Source organism: Pleurodeles waltl, chromosome 4_2, assembly GCF_031143425.1.
Source record: "Pleurodeles waltl isolate 20211129_DDA chromosome 4_2, aPleWal1.hap1.20221129, whole genome shotgun sequence".
In the NCBI taxonomy this organism is placed as follows: domain Eukaryota; kingdom Metazoa; phylum Chordata; class Amphibia; order Caudata; family Salamandridae; genus Pleurodeles; species Pleurodeles waltl.
The window spans coordinates 331201610-331216500 of NC_090443.1; the positions used below are offsets into that span (position 1 = coordinate 331201610).

The 14891-nt window shown below is 43.9% G+C and overlaps 1 protein-coding gene across 4 annotated transcripts in view; it reads left to right on the top strand.

Moving 5' to 3' along the window:
• Positions 1–14891, top strand: part of PLA2G6 (phospholipase A2 group VI) — a 317414-nt gene that overhangs the window by 298049 nt on the left and 4474 nt on the right. The gene's annotated exons all lie outside the window — the stretch shown is intronic.

Genomic DNA, 14891 nt, shown 5'->3' on the forward strand with positions numbered 1-14891 from the left:
CACACATAACAAGATGTCACGATCAGAAAACATGTTTTTCTGATGCTACTTCTAGGCTGTTTCTAACTGCATTCACCTTTAGAATAATCTAATGCGCCAGACTGGATCCAGGATTTTCAACAGCAATTGCTCTGTGCACCAGCAGGTGGCGGGCCAAATCTGACAACCTTGGGCTTCTGTGGAAGTAACTGTGTACAGCCTTATATAGGCACCACTGTGGTGGGCTGACGTCAGTTCCTTTCTTTTTGCGCACTTCAGCGCAGATCTGCTTCCAACTTTGTCATTTGTACTGACCAAAATTCGACGACTAAAGTGTGATGAGGAAAATGTCTCTCCCCCACCTCACCAAACAAGACGATGAGATTCAAACCATAGCACAACTGCAGAGAGCAGGTTTTAGTCTCAGATCTACATGCCTTTTGCTTTGATACCTTACTTCCTGTCCCCATTTAAAGTCATGAGACAAGTGCTCCCCTTAAAGCGATCATGGGGTGGGACGTAAAACTCTGCATCTCGGAACATAGGAGAATATCATGTTGGAAGTAATTCCTGATTCCACTCTGTCGCAGGGCAGTTCACACTAAGAATCATGGGACTGGTCCAGTGCCAAATCTTAACTCAGTTAAAAGCGCTTGATCAAGTCCAAGTCTAAGTACCGTCACAAACGCAAGAAGGCCAAGTGGAATTCATCCTCCTCTAGCTACTCAAAATCAGGCATAAAGTCATGCAATCGACATTGTCAGGCCCACCTCAGCTGGTATTTCCATCACTGAGCCCATTCTCGAGGCCTTTCAATGGGCCATGCTGCAAATCTTAAAGACGATACAGCCTCTCGCTGGAGCGCCTTCGGACCCCACAGAGCTGTAGGGGTCACCAGTCTCTCCTTCGCTTTTCGGTACTTTCTTAGCACTGACAGACTCTGCTGGACTTTTTTTGGTTCCTAGCCGGCACAGGCCCACAGCTCCGCTCCCAGCATGGGACTATGTTCTGACCACACAACCCAGATGCGGGCGGCATACTTGCTGGATCCAGTCAGACGCCAATCTCCAATCCGCAGCTAATGTCGGGCCGTGCCAGACCTATGTCACACTAGGAGATAAATAAATTGCAGCGCCTTTCTTTGAAATGCGAATCCCATCCTTCCCTTCGATTCCAGTACTATAGGCCCATTAGTCCCCTATACATATGGTCTTTGGGCCATGGCCAGTGAGATCATGCCAGCTGTCCCTGAATAATTTAGTGCAGTGTTTGCTGAAACAATTCAGCATGAACAAAACTCCGCCAGATGTGTGTTATAAGTTGACAGTGTGCATTGGGTCATTCCTTGGGCACCAATGTCGTGATCAGGTGTCATGCATGGATATTTATTGCTGTTTTTTCCACAGTGTTGTGATCAGACTTCCTTTCACCTACTCTCCACTTGCACCAGCAGTAGAGAAAGTTAAGAGGCTACTCTGATGATCTTGCCTATTGACAGCAGTAGCCCATGCAACTAGTTCAGCAGCTGACAGTCTTCTTGTGACTCCAGGATGTGTGGCTACCAAGGCTGTGGAACCACCTTGGGGCAGCAAATCTTTCACTGCCTCCTCAACTGCTGCAATGGCTTCTAAACTGCTTTCATTTCCATTACATGGCTATGCTCAGCCAGTAGAGGACAGGATTACATTTTTTTTCTATCTGGATGGAAATCCAATTGGTGGGTGTTGCACGTTGTTAAAAAATGGCATGCCCCGTGCAAGCTAGATTTTAAACCTTTTATCAAGCAACACAGCTACATATGGTGTATCTCCTTTACCAGTGAAATCCTAACTGCCCAAGGTCAGACTAAACATCCAGATGACACACATAAGTGTTGTATGTGTTCCAACATGGAACCCTAGCATTGCTCACTATTACACCTTAATGCTATATAACCTTGCCATTTATTTAATATTCGATGCATTCATTCCTCCTCGGGTGCAGGCAGAATGTGTTGCCGTACGTCTGGAGAACGTCAAATCTCTTTTGGCCTAAAGTGGCTATCTAAAGGGTAATGGACTCCGAAATGGACAAGGAATGTTACTCCCACTTCTTCATTGTGCCCAGGAATGACGGAGGACAGAGGCTCATTTTTGGATTCTGTACACAGTTGCATTCAAAGCCTGCAAAAACCATCCAACATGCCCAGGTTATTCAGTATGTAATCCCAATATTTCTGACTCAATTCTGGGTCTTCTAATGCTTCACGGACTGCTGGCCTCTTGATCCCTAATGCTCGCTGGTACATATGGGCCTTTCAGTGGAATTGCCATTCCCATTGGGTACAAAAGCTGGGCTTTCTGTCAGGCAACATCTGCATCTTGAAGGAGACCGCTCAAGGCCTTCAATGGTGGCAAGTTGTGAACACCTTCTTGTCATACAGCTTGTTCATCCTATCCCATCTAAAGATCACAGTAATAATGGATGAGTTATCTTTGTCTTGGGACGGTCACCTGGGGAAGGTGGAAATTAGGGGTCTTTGGTTCCCACTCAAACCAAAAGCTCCATATTAACCTCCTGGAGATTCTTGCCATCTAGTTGGCTATGAAAGCATTTCTCTCATCCAGGGAGGGAAGGTCTGTTGAAGTCCTGACCGACAACATGACCACCATGCTGTACTGCAACAAAGAGGGCAGCATGGGGGCTTTGATCTTGTGCCTGGAGGCACTGCACCCTTTTGAGATATCTGGACCACCTGGGGAATCTCCTTGGCGTCCACTCATATTGTGGGGTAATTAAACGCCGGGGCGGACACACTTAACAGATATTAGACTAGGAATGGTGTCTTCATCCCAGTAAAGGACAGGGTGTCTCCTTCCAGTGGGACTTGACCTTCCTGGATCTTTTCTGTACTATCGTACATGCAGTATTGAGGTTACTGATGTTTAGGCTAAGAGGATCCCTAGTGGACCAATTCTGCCTGTGGTGATATACAGGACCTCTGCATTGTAGGAGCTTCACTAATGGTCGTAAACATTAAATAATTTCCCCTCAGCCTGCGCTGACCTCTGAACACCTTCTTTAATATACTTACATTTTGGGGAAAATATAATTGAAGAATGTTCATCACTCAAATTCATTTTCCATAGAGTCTCAGTGTAGTCTGCCAGAAATATATTTTTCTTCTGAATGCTGCAGACAAATAGCTGAAGCTACTGAATAGCCTTTAAATGTACAATACTTAGTCATGGAAAAGGCTACCTTTATACCAAAAGCGTGAGGAGAAAATGCTGCCTGCTAGGCTAACACAGACAGAGGTTAAAACGATGTCCCTTTAAGAACCTAAGAAGCACCCCATCCTACAGTGCATTGTAGTGAAAGTTTGCCTGTGAGAGTCAGTTCTGTTTTCCTGGCTCCTTCAGGCAGGATCTCAGAACACCCCAGGTGTTTTTACACCTCCAAACATTTATCTTCATCTTCAGCTCTTGCACAAAGCATTATACTCGACATTTAAACATTGCCTCTGCCGAGTAAATCAATTTTTTCCTAATTCTGACAAGATTTTTCAGTTAAAAATGCCTTCTCTTTTTACAAACTGCCCTTCATATGGAAGGAAAAAGGTGAGCTCTGATACTCATAAAGTCTTTGTGGTTTGCCTTTCGGCATCACATCAGACAAAAGGATGTGACATTTGTCAGAAAATGTCAAAGGACACTGAAAGAAAGGGAGGGCCTCAGACAATCAGGTTTGATGCAAGACATAAAAAGAGAAGATGAAAGAAAGCAGAGAGAAAGATTAGAAAGATCATCATCTCACCCTTCTGCTGAAAAGTGTCATAAATCTGGTAAGGAATCCTACAGAAGGAGATCTACAGATAGAAAATCTCCTCCCAACATCGACATAGACGTTAACTCACACCGGCACCGATCACCAATGTGAAGAACATCAGTGTCGTCATCTAGAGGTTTGGCTCCAATGTGTTCTACATCCAAGGAAGGGTTGACGCACGCACCATCACTAACGCTCAGGGTCCAAGTCAATGGTGAGATTGTCATCACCGTTGTTGACGTTGAAGACTACGATGGCAGCTGTCACACATGCTCAGTGTCAAAGTCACACCAGTCGGCATTGAGACCTCATCGTTTGGCATCAAAATTGCATCATTCAATGTTAAAAAGACATATTTCACTGACTAAGACTCCAGTCTCAGCAAAAAAAACTTTGCACAGCGTCAGTCACACTTACCTCGAAGTCTAGAGTACTTCAAATCAGTCTTTCCTCTTCCCCAGAATGGTCTGGGTCTCCTTCTGTGCATTCATCTGCATCTAAGGAGTCAGAGATGTTTCTTCCTATAAGGCCTATAATACCTGTGGATGATCCTCTACAGATTCCTTTACGCCCTTTCAATCTGTCTCCAGTTAAACGTTCTCAAAAGCCATACCCAAGTCACCTATTAGGAAATGGAAACCTCCGTCTCCAATTTGAACACCACCACCAAGAACCCTTCCTGACAGAAGGTCTTTGACTCTTTCACACTCCAGATCGCAGTCAAGTTGCCAAATTCCAGCTCAATGCATTTGTCCTATGCTCTGACCTCTCCTCCTCAGTTTCCCACTAGGATTTAATCAGTAGATGATGTGCTTATATTTCAAGATGCATTAGTAAGAGGGGCCACAAAACTGAATATTAATGTGGATAAACCTCAGCCAGCAGAATTTGTGATACTCAAAACTTTGCAGCCAAGAACTCTTCTACCTTTTCTCCAGGTCTTCTAGATATAGTCGAAGAAAAGTTCCTCACTCCGGTTACAGCAAGGTCTGCTATACCAAGACTACTCAAAAAGTACAAGGCATCACAACAGGATCGGGATTTTCTAAAGATAGATCCTAAACCAGATTCAATAATTGTTACGGCGGTTAGGCTTAGACATGCTTCTGCACCTGAATCCACAACTCCACTGGACAGGGAGAGCAAACAAATGGATGCTATTGGCAAAAAGGTCAGTAGAACAGCTCCCCCCCCACTTAAGGAATGCCAATGCTGCTGTCCTGCATGTCAGATACCATAGGAAAGTCTGGGGTGGAATAAAGTCCTTTATGTCTGTTTTATCAACTCATGGACAAGATTTTCCAAAAGGGTTAATGAGGGCTCACTAATTTCTATATATTAGTGCAGCAGTGGACTTTACCTGTCTGCCACCTCATTCTGTCATGGCATTTCCTTAAGATGAACATCCTGGCTGAGATAATTTTCTCTAAAATCTGATGCCCAGTTCAAGATAGTGAACTTATCTTTTTCACGTTCCTCTTTATTTGGACAACGCACTGAGGTAGAAATGCTGAAGATGAAGAATGAGGTGGAGACACTAAATACTGTAGGCCTTGAGCAAAAGAAAATGTTCTGACAGCAGTCAGAAGGTACTATTACCATAGAGTTCAACCCCCTATGTGGCCTTATCAATATCTTCAAAAACAGCAGCAGTCTCAAAAGCCATATCAAAGACGATTCCAAAAGAGGATCTCCACTCAAGCAAAATCTTCACAGCCCAAGGCAAGTAATCGTCAAACAATAAACAATGAAAATCGGACACCTCCTTCACAGTTTCCCACTCCTGGGGAAAAACAGTGAAATTATTCCTGGAAGAGTGGAAAGCCATAATCTGAGACATGTGGGTGCTAATCATCATACAGAACAGTTATGCACTCTGGTTCAAACACACTCCACCTGTTCGTCCACAGCCTGTGTGAATGACTTCTCCAAACAACCTACCGAAGAGACGTCTGCTCTATTGCAAAAACTAGCAATGTAGAAGGTTTCCCCAAATGAGATTATCAATGGTGTCTACTCAAGGTACATCTTAGTCCAAGAATAGTCTTTCAAAATGTTTCAGCCAATTCTGGATCTCAGATTCCTCAACAAATGTATATTTTTTTAAATCAGGATGCTGCCCCTCCATCAAATATACCCACGCCTAAGAAAGGATGACTGGCTATGCGCAATAGATTTACAAGATGCGTATTTCCATATTCCAATCTCCCGTCATCACAGGCAATATCTAAGATTCCTTGTAGGAAAAGATCACCACCAATACGCTGTGCATGATAGTGATAGCAGCACACTTAAGAAAGAGAGGATTTTTTCTGTATCGTACCTAGACAACTGGCTAGTAAAAGCAAAGTCTCTGTGGAAGGCAAAGAAAGACTTAATTGGCACAACAAACATATTTTCCACACTAGGTTTACAAATCAGCTTTGAGAAATCGATCCCCACACCAGTTCATTGCCTCACTTTTATAGGGACAAAAATAGATACAAAAAAGGAAAGTGTTCCCTTCGGAGGAGGGAGTCTCATCAGTTTAGATGAAATGTGGACATTTAATGCAGCAAGACAAACCAACAGTCTGTCAGATAGCATCTCTTCTGGGATCCATGGCATCCTAGATATTCATAGTCCCAAATGCAAGACTGTTCATGAGGCCCCCATAGATGTGCCTAGAGATCAGTGGTCCCAGAAAACCGGTTTCTGGGAAGATCAACGTATCTGACAAACAGTGCGCATTAGTCTCTCCCCTGGTGGACCATATCTCACAAGCTACTATCAGGAGTACCTTTTCTGAGGGAAACACCTTACAAGCTATAGTCTTAGATTCCTCACTTTCCAGATGAGGGACCCACACATGAACCACTTCACTATTCAAGGGCGTAAGTTTCAAAAGGAGAGGTCTTATCACATAAATTTGCTAGAGCTAAAAGCTGTACTTCTAGCTCTCAAGGCGTTCCTTCTATCTATCACTTCCAAATATCTAATGATTCAAAAAGACAATACTACTATGATGTATCAGCAAACGAGGTGGAACAAAATCCAGACAACAATTGCTTCATGCTCAAGCAGTGTGTCATTGGGCACCAACAAGCGGTTTATCGCTTGCAGTTTTCCACATTCCAGGAATCCAAAATGTAGAAGTAGGCTTTCTCACACAGTTTCACGAACAGTGGGCTCTCAACAAAGGGATGGTAAACAACATCTTCAAAGAGTGGGGTACACCAATGTTAGAGTTAGTCACCACAGCACAAAACAGAAAATGCAGAGACTTTGCATTTAGGGTACCAGAATCATACTCTCTGGGCAATGACATTTTGATCATCTGGTTGACTCGATTTTATAAAAATAAGTACCTGGATAAAAGGGAATTGTCTAAAGCTAAATGCTGATAAGACGGAGGGATTGATCTTCAGTTAGCAAAGATCGATATGGTCTGAGTTGTGGCAGCCAGATACTTGCGGCCCTTTACCACGCCCGGTCACTGAAGCCAAACATTTAGGAGTAATCTTCAACAGTACCCTCTCTTTTGACTCCCAGGCCAAAAGGACAGTGAGCGCTCACTTTCTAATCATTAGAATCCTAAAAAAGGTCTATCCTTTCAGTCCTGCAGAGCTCAGGGTAGCAGTAGTTACCGCCCTTATCACTTCACAGTTGATTACTGCAACTCTCTGCATATAAATATCAATAAATCTACCCTCAATAGATTTCAGTTTGTTCAAAATGCAGCTGCTCATTTGATTCTGGATGTCTCTAAATGACTTTCAGTTAGGGATGGCATTAGGTCACTCCATTGGCTGCCAATAAAGAAACGTGACATTTACAGCTCTGTGTGTGGTCCACATCACCCTGCATTTGCAGGGCCTGCTTGCCCTGAGAATTGATTTCCAATGGCACACTCCTAAAAAGACTGAGATTGTCTTCCATGAGGAAGGTAAATACCCTAAGATTTCGAAAAGCCAGATGGGGAGGACGGGCCTTTTCGGTAGCTGCAGCTAAGCTGTGGAAATACCTTACATTCCGGTATCAGTAGCATAACTTCCTCTGCAGTTTTGCAAAAGAAACTCAAAACACAGCTGTTCTCCCTTTTGTGATGGTTGGGGGGGACACAAACTGGCACACAAAACACACCCACAGGGGCAGCTGGGTGCAGTGTGCAAAGTAGGCGTCGGGTTCGCTATTGAAAGCAATGGAGGGACCTGGGGGTCACTTAGGCAATGCAGGCAGGGCACAGGGGGGCTTCTCGGGCAAGCCACTGACTGGGCTAGGAAGAGGACTGCCTGCTGGTCACTCCTGCACTGGAAGGTGGTTCCTCTCGGTCCTGGGGGATGCGGTGCAGTGCTTGGTCCTGGCGTCGGGTTCCTTGTTACCAGGCAGTCGCAGTCAGGGGGAGCCTCTGGATCCTCTCTGAAGGTGTCGCTGTGTGGGTGCAGGTGGGTCAACTCAGGTTACTCAAGTCGTCATAGTCTCCTTGGAGTCCTCTCTGCAGTGTTAGTTCTCTGGAGCTCGAGCCAGGGGGGGGGGGGGGGTCGAGTGCAGAGTGAGAAGTCTCACACTTCGGGCGGGAAGAGAGAGTTCTTTCAAAGTTGCTAAAAAGTTGCAAAGTTGTTGCTGTTTTTGAACAGTGCCGCTGTTCTCTGGAGTCTCTTGGTCCTTCAGGTTTAGGGCAGTCCTCTGAGTCCTCAGAGGTCACTTGTCGCTGTTGGATGCGTCGCTGTGCAGGTTCTTTGAGTCTGGAGACAGGCTGGGAGGTCTGGGGCCAAGTCAGTTGGTGTTTCCGTTGTCTCTGCTGGGCTTTCAGGTCAGCAATCCTTCTTTCTTCAGGTTGCAGGAATCTGATTTCCTGGGTTCAGGGTCGCCCCTAAATACTAAATTTAAGGGTGTGTTTAGGTCTGGGGGGCAGTAGCCAATGGCTACGGTCCTGGAGGGTGCCGCCAAAAGTGGGGGCAGTAGCCAGAGGAGCGGGCATCTCCACTAGCTGGGATGCCCTCGGGTGCTGTAACAAAAGGCATGAGCCTTTGAGGCTCACCGCCAGGTGTTACAGTTCCTGCAGGGGAAGGTGAGAAGCACCTCCACCCAGTACAGGCTTTGTTCCTGGCCACAGAGTGACAAAGGCACTCACCCCATGTGGTCAGAAACTCGTCTGGTTGTGGCAGGCTGGCAGAAACTGGTCAGTCTAGCACTAGGAGTCAGACTGGTATTCAGGGGGCATCTCTAAGATGCCCTGTAGGTGTATTTAACAATACATCCCACACTGGCATCAGTGTGCATTTATTGTGCTGACAAGTTTGATACTAAACTTCCCAGATTTCAGTGTTGCCATTATGGAACTGTGGAGTTTGTGTTTGACAAACTCCCAGACCATATACTCTATATGGCTACCCTGCACTTACAATGCCTAAGGTTTTGCTTAGACACTGTAGGGGCATAGTGCTCATGCACTTATGCCCTCACCTTTGGTATAGTGCTGCCTGCCTTAGGGCTGTAAGGCCTGCTAGAGGGTTGACTTACCTATGCCACAGGCAGTGAGAGGTGGGCATGGCACTCTGAAGGGAGTGCCATGTCGACTTAGTCATTTTCTCCCCATCAGCACACTCAAGCTGTGAGGCAGTGTGCATGTGCTGTGTGAGGGGTCCCCAGGGTGGCAAAAAGACATGCTGCAGTCCTTATTCTGGCAACGGGGCCCTTGGTACCAGGGGTACCATTTACAAGGGACTTATCTGTGTGCCAGGGCTGTGCCAATTGTGGGACAAAAGGTACAGTTTAGGGAAAGAACACTGGACCTGGGGCCTGGTTAGCAGGGTCCCAGCACACTTTCAATCATAACTGGCATCAACAAAAGGCAAAAAGTCAGGGGGTAACCATGCCAAGGAAGGCATTTCCTTACAGACACCCTCAGGTATTACTTGTTTTACAAATTCCAAATATGAATACGTCTACGCTTTTCCACACTTTCCATTAATACCACGAGTAATCCAGAAATGACAAAGATCAAACCTCAAAATGATTGCACTAAACTGGCAGAGGCAGTGGTGGTACACACATCTTCTCCAACTATCCATTACATGTCACAGCCGTCTTCCACTCATCCCGGATCTCCTTTCCAGGCTTCAGGGCCCGATCTTACATCCAACGCTCAAGTCCTTGAATTTGGCATCATTGCTCCTGAAATCACACATTACAGCTATTTAAATCTACTTTGAGAATGTATGAGCACCTATAAAGAATTAAAGCAGTCATCAACATGATCATGCTGTGCCCTCAAGTGGAAACGTTTTAGTATGTGGTGTCAAAACAATGACCATGATCCTATTAATATACAAGAGAATGATATTGTTCCATATTTACTTCACTTGGCCATGCCCAGTCTACAATTTTCTTCCATCTAGCAGTGATTACTGCATAAAGGAAATCTCCAGTACAACCATCTATCTTAAAGATTCCCGTGGTTAAAGATCTTTTAGAAGGACTTTGAACATTTTTTACTTCAATTAGGAGACCATCTCTTCCTTGGGAATTAAACTTGGTACTATCAAAGTTAATGGGTCCTCCATTCGAACACATCCATAAATCAACATTACAACATTTGTCATGGAAAACTGCCTTCTTAATAGCCATCATCTCTGCTCATAAGGTTAGTGAGGTACAGGCATTGTCCTCTCCAGAACCATTCACAATTTTTCATCATAATATAGTAGTTCTGCATACACATCCTTTATTTTTACCTAAAGTAGTCTCAGATTTTCATATTAATCAATCAGTCACACTTCATACCTATTTTCCTAACCCTACTACAGCAGCAGAAAGAAGCCTGCATTTTTTTAGATGTTAAGAGTGCTATGCTTCTACTTAGACAAACCGAAAGGTATAAGGAAATCAGATCATCTTTCTAGAAAAGGATCTTAAAGGCAAGGCTTACCTGCCTCAAAATATTTAATAGCAAAATGAATAGTATCTTGAATTTCCTGGTGCTATCAAATTGCTAATAAACCTTTACTATGCAAACCTAAGGCTCCCTCTACAAGAGGTAAAGCAGCAACAACAGCTTGGGTCAGAGTGGTTTAGGGTTTTACATGTGTAAAAATGTCAGATGTGTTTGTCTATCCCAGTGTTTACACAAATAATTTAAATACCACTATTTTTTTGTATTTCTTTATAGTGTTACTCATCCCAATGCAGGTTGTCAGAGTACTTAACATCACACATGCACAATATACATTGACAATAAATCATATAAGTGTGTAAATCAATGTATAGGGTGTTACATAAGACAGTGAGGGTTACAAGGTGTAGGAGCACATGTCCTTCATAGCTCAATGTGCTAGTTTAGAAGGATTACAATTTATGAACTGCAAGTAACAAAAGGCTCTCTGGGTTAAAAGCATTAACCCACTTACCTATCTACAGAAAATAAAACTCTGTCACCTGCACGTCACATACTGTGCTTGCAGGAGTTACATTAACCCTTAATGCTACTTTGATTCAAATCTGAGACTAGACAAAACACTTATCTCTCCAGCAAATGCATTTCCCTCCGGAGGAATCTCACCATTATTATTACTCCCTGAGATTTATTGGGCACACAAAGATCTCTGCAGCAGCTGCCTTACCCTACATGTTACTTTAAAATGGAGACTTTGCAACCAAATAAGCAGAACAGATTTACTAACACATATCTCCTTGTTGCCAATGTCATTGTGGCAGAATTAAAAAACATAATGTATAAACTGATGCCCAGATATTGTGTTGGGGTAGCATGACTCTCTTGGCACAACCCAATGCAAAATCTAATTTGTTAAAGTTCGTAACTCGCTCAGATGTACTCATGATAGACCTGCTAAACATTTGTGTGAGGTGTTAATTTATCATGTCAGTTCTTGTGATGTCACTTCCTTTGAGGTCATGGGTTGTGATGTAATTTCCTTTGATGCCACGTGCGAAGTCACATGCGGTGATTTCATACGCTGTGATGTCTTGCACCATGATGTCACTGGCATACTGCCTAACTTGGTTAGTCCCCCCACTTCTTTTAGGAAAAGTGCCCTGATTCACCATCAATTTAATAAAAAAACAACATTTGAAATGCAGTAGGTCTTGCATTTACTTGAGCTGGACCTATTGCCATTGTAAATGCATTACTGGACTTTTTTGCCACATTAATTGGTCAGCCCTGCCACATATTTTGGTCCTTTCTGCCACATAATTCCAGTGCCCCTACATTTAACTAAAGGGTTAGTAGGCCTACTGGTATTTTTTTTTTAAACAAGGCCCTTAAAACACAAACTATCCCTAGGTTGCAAAACAGATTTACTTGGCACTTGGTACAGGCGACATTGCCTGCGGGGCAATGAACAAACAAGTGTACTCCAAGAATGCGTGCATACTGGATCACTGTCCCGTTACTGCAGAATGGGGAGCTGGACAAAACGTCCAAGATTGTTCAGATGCTTGAGGAGAGCCACCCCACATGATATTAACGATCCTCAGTCAGACTTGAACTGAAATATTAGTTATAAAATATTGACCATTATACAGAATAATCACCTGTAAGGTGTACTCAAGGTTAGTTTTATAAATACATGCATACACTGCTGAAGTTTCACAGACTCAGATGTGTGTAGTTCATCTAGTCTGGTTTCAGCTTTGTATTCGCAGCTTCTATCACGTTATAAAAATAAAACCACAAGTTCCAGAATGCAAAGCTGAAACAAAAACTAAATGAGCGAATCACGTATCAAAGTAGGGAGCTGGACAACTCTACGAATACTACTCCAAGGACTGGTTTCCAGCTTGTATCATGTTTTATATAAATACAACTACAAGTCCCAGAATGAATATGTGTACTAAGAAGATCAGAGTGCATATAATGTAAAGGTGTCAAAATAACTCTAGAGATTAATGTTCTTTTTGTAGAGAGAACGTCCTTTTGTCTAGTGGAAGCTTAAACCCATTATAAGGTAGCGCACAGGGTTAATGTGCCTGCTGCAAAGAACGTGCACTAGGGAAATCACAAAGTGCATGTAATTTAAAAATGTCAAAATAACTCTGGCGATTTATGTACTTTCTGGAGTGAGAATGTACTTTTGTCTAGTGGAAGCTTTGAGTCATCATACGGTAGAGCACAGGGTTAATGTGCCTGCTGCAAAGAACGTGTACTAAGCAGATCAAAGTGCATATAATGATAAAACGATACCACCGATCAAGTTTGCGCTGTGAGCACCATAGCAGTCACAGAGCGCAGACAAAAGAAACAATGTCAAAATACCTCTGGGGATTTATGTTCTTTCTGGAGAGAGAACATACTTTTGTCTAGTGGAAACCTGGAGTCATCCTAAGGTAGCGCCCAGGGTTAATATGCCTGCTGAAAAGAACTTGTACTAAGCAGATCAGAGTGTAAATAATGTAAAAATGATATCCCCAATCGAGTTCGCACTCTGAGCTCAATGGCAGCTACACAAAAGAAAAAAGTAGTTTGCCCACACTGAGGTATATCTGCAACCGTGCCAGGTGTCCAAGGTGGGAACCAAACTGCCCCAAGGTGGGACAAATGTAAAGCATTTACCAATGACATCAAGTGATTTTTGAAAGGCAAGCCCACAAACGAGTAAACGTAATGGGCGTGAGGTGGGCATGGTTAAAACCCCACAATACTTACAATGGGTCAAAGCGTCTTGCACACTTTTTAGCCTCTCCCCACAGCCCCTGCAACCGTATCATGTCCGCTGTGGACATACCCCCTCTACATCTATGGTGGTGCATGGACGTATATTCACCAAAATGCTAGGGGTAGTGGAAGTAACATCACATACCCGGTGACCTTAAGTGAGATTGTATGACCCTTGACAGTGATTTATTTTTCCAGGAACGCATGTCACAGAGCAGTACCATCACATTCACACTCTTACACCCCCTTACACTCATTCCTGTTCTCTCTGACTAAATTACTTGTATCCACCGCTAATCTCACACATACTTACTGAGTGGAGAAGTGTGGCTCAATGGTTAGAGCGGCAGACCCGGAAGCAGAGATCTGGTTCAAGACCAGGGTTCAAGTCCCGCTTCGGCAGGTGTTGGGCTCAATTCCCTTTGACCAGATAATTCTCGCCTCGGTGCCTAATCTAATTCATGGGTCCCACTCTGCAACTCTGGGCAATAGCTTGCTTAATCTCCACAACGGCCCCAACAGCGCTTGGATGCCTGGCTTCACCCTGGGGATGCCCAGGAGTGGGCACCTCACAGGGAAAAGCCAGGAGGGGTTCCATAGCGGTATGAGTACAGCGCCTTGAGACCCTAACGGGTGAGTAGTGCGCTATACAAGTGCAAATTTACAAATTTACATTTACACGCAGGACCAAGTGTACTAGCAGTTTGCACAGTGTTTACACCTCTTTTGTGACACAAACCCAGTGCAAAGTGTTAGGGTGGGATTTACTATCCAACGCAAAACCTGCTTTGCGCTGGATAGTATCCCAGACGTGACACAAAATTGCTCTATGTGCAACTTTCATTATTTCCTTCAAAGGAGTGTTCCAAAGGTGATGAATGTGTGTACCCATGCAACCACACATGGATTTTGACACAAATCCCTATCTGCAAACACTGGTGGACAGGTATTTGCGCTAAAATCTTACGGCTCCTCATGGCATGCGTAACAAGGGAAAATGTCCTTGTTTTTTTCCAACTTTGCATGTGGGCTGCATTATGCAGCCCACATACAAAGTGGAAAATGTTCTGTAAGCGTAGTTTGTGTACTGGAAGGGACACCTCCCAATATAAAACTATGCTTCAGAGAAAGCACACACCCCTGCAATACTGTGCACGGATGTTGGTGCATGATTACAAAAGTGCACCAGCGCACAGGGAGCGAAAAAATGATAGTGCATTTTTTCTCACAATGAGGCAAGGCAGCGAAGCTACTTTGAGGAATTGCTGTCTTGCATCAAAGAATAGTAAATCTGGGCCACAATCTCACTCACTACTTGCACTGACTCACACTCGTTTTCACTAACACATATGCTCACATGTATACATGCTCTCATATGAACACTCACATAAATAAACTCACATGCAAGCATGCACACAACATACATGTTAAACCATTTTTACTTACTGCA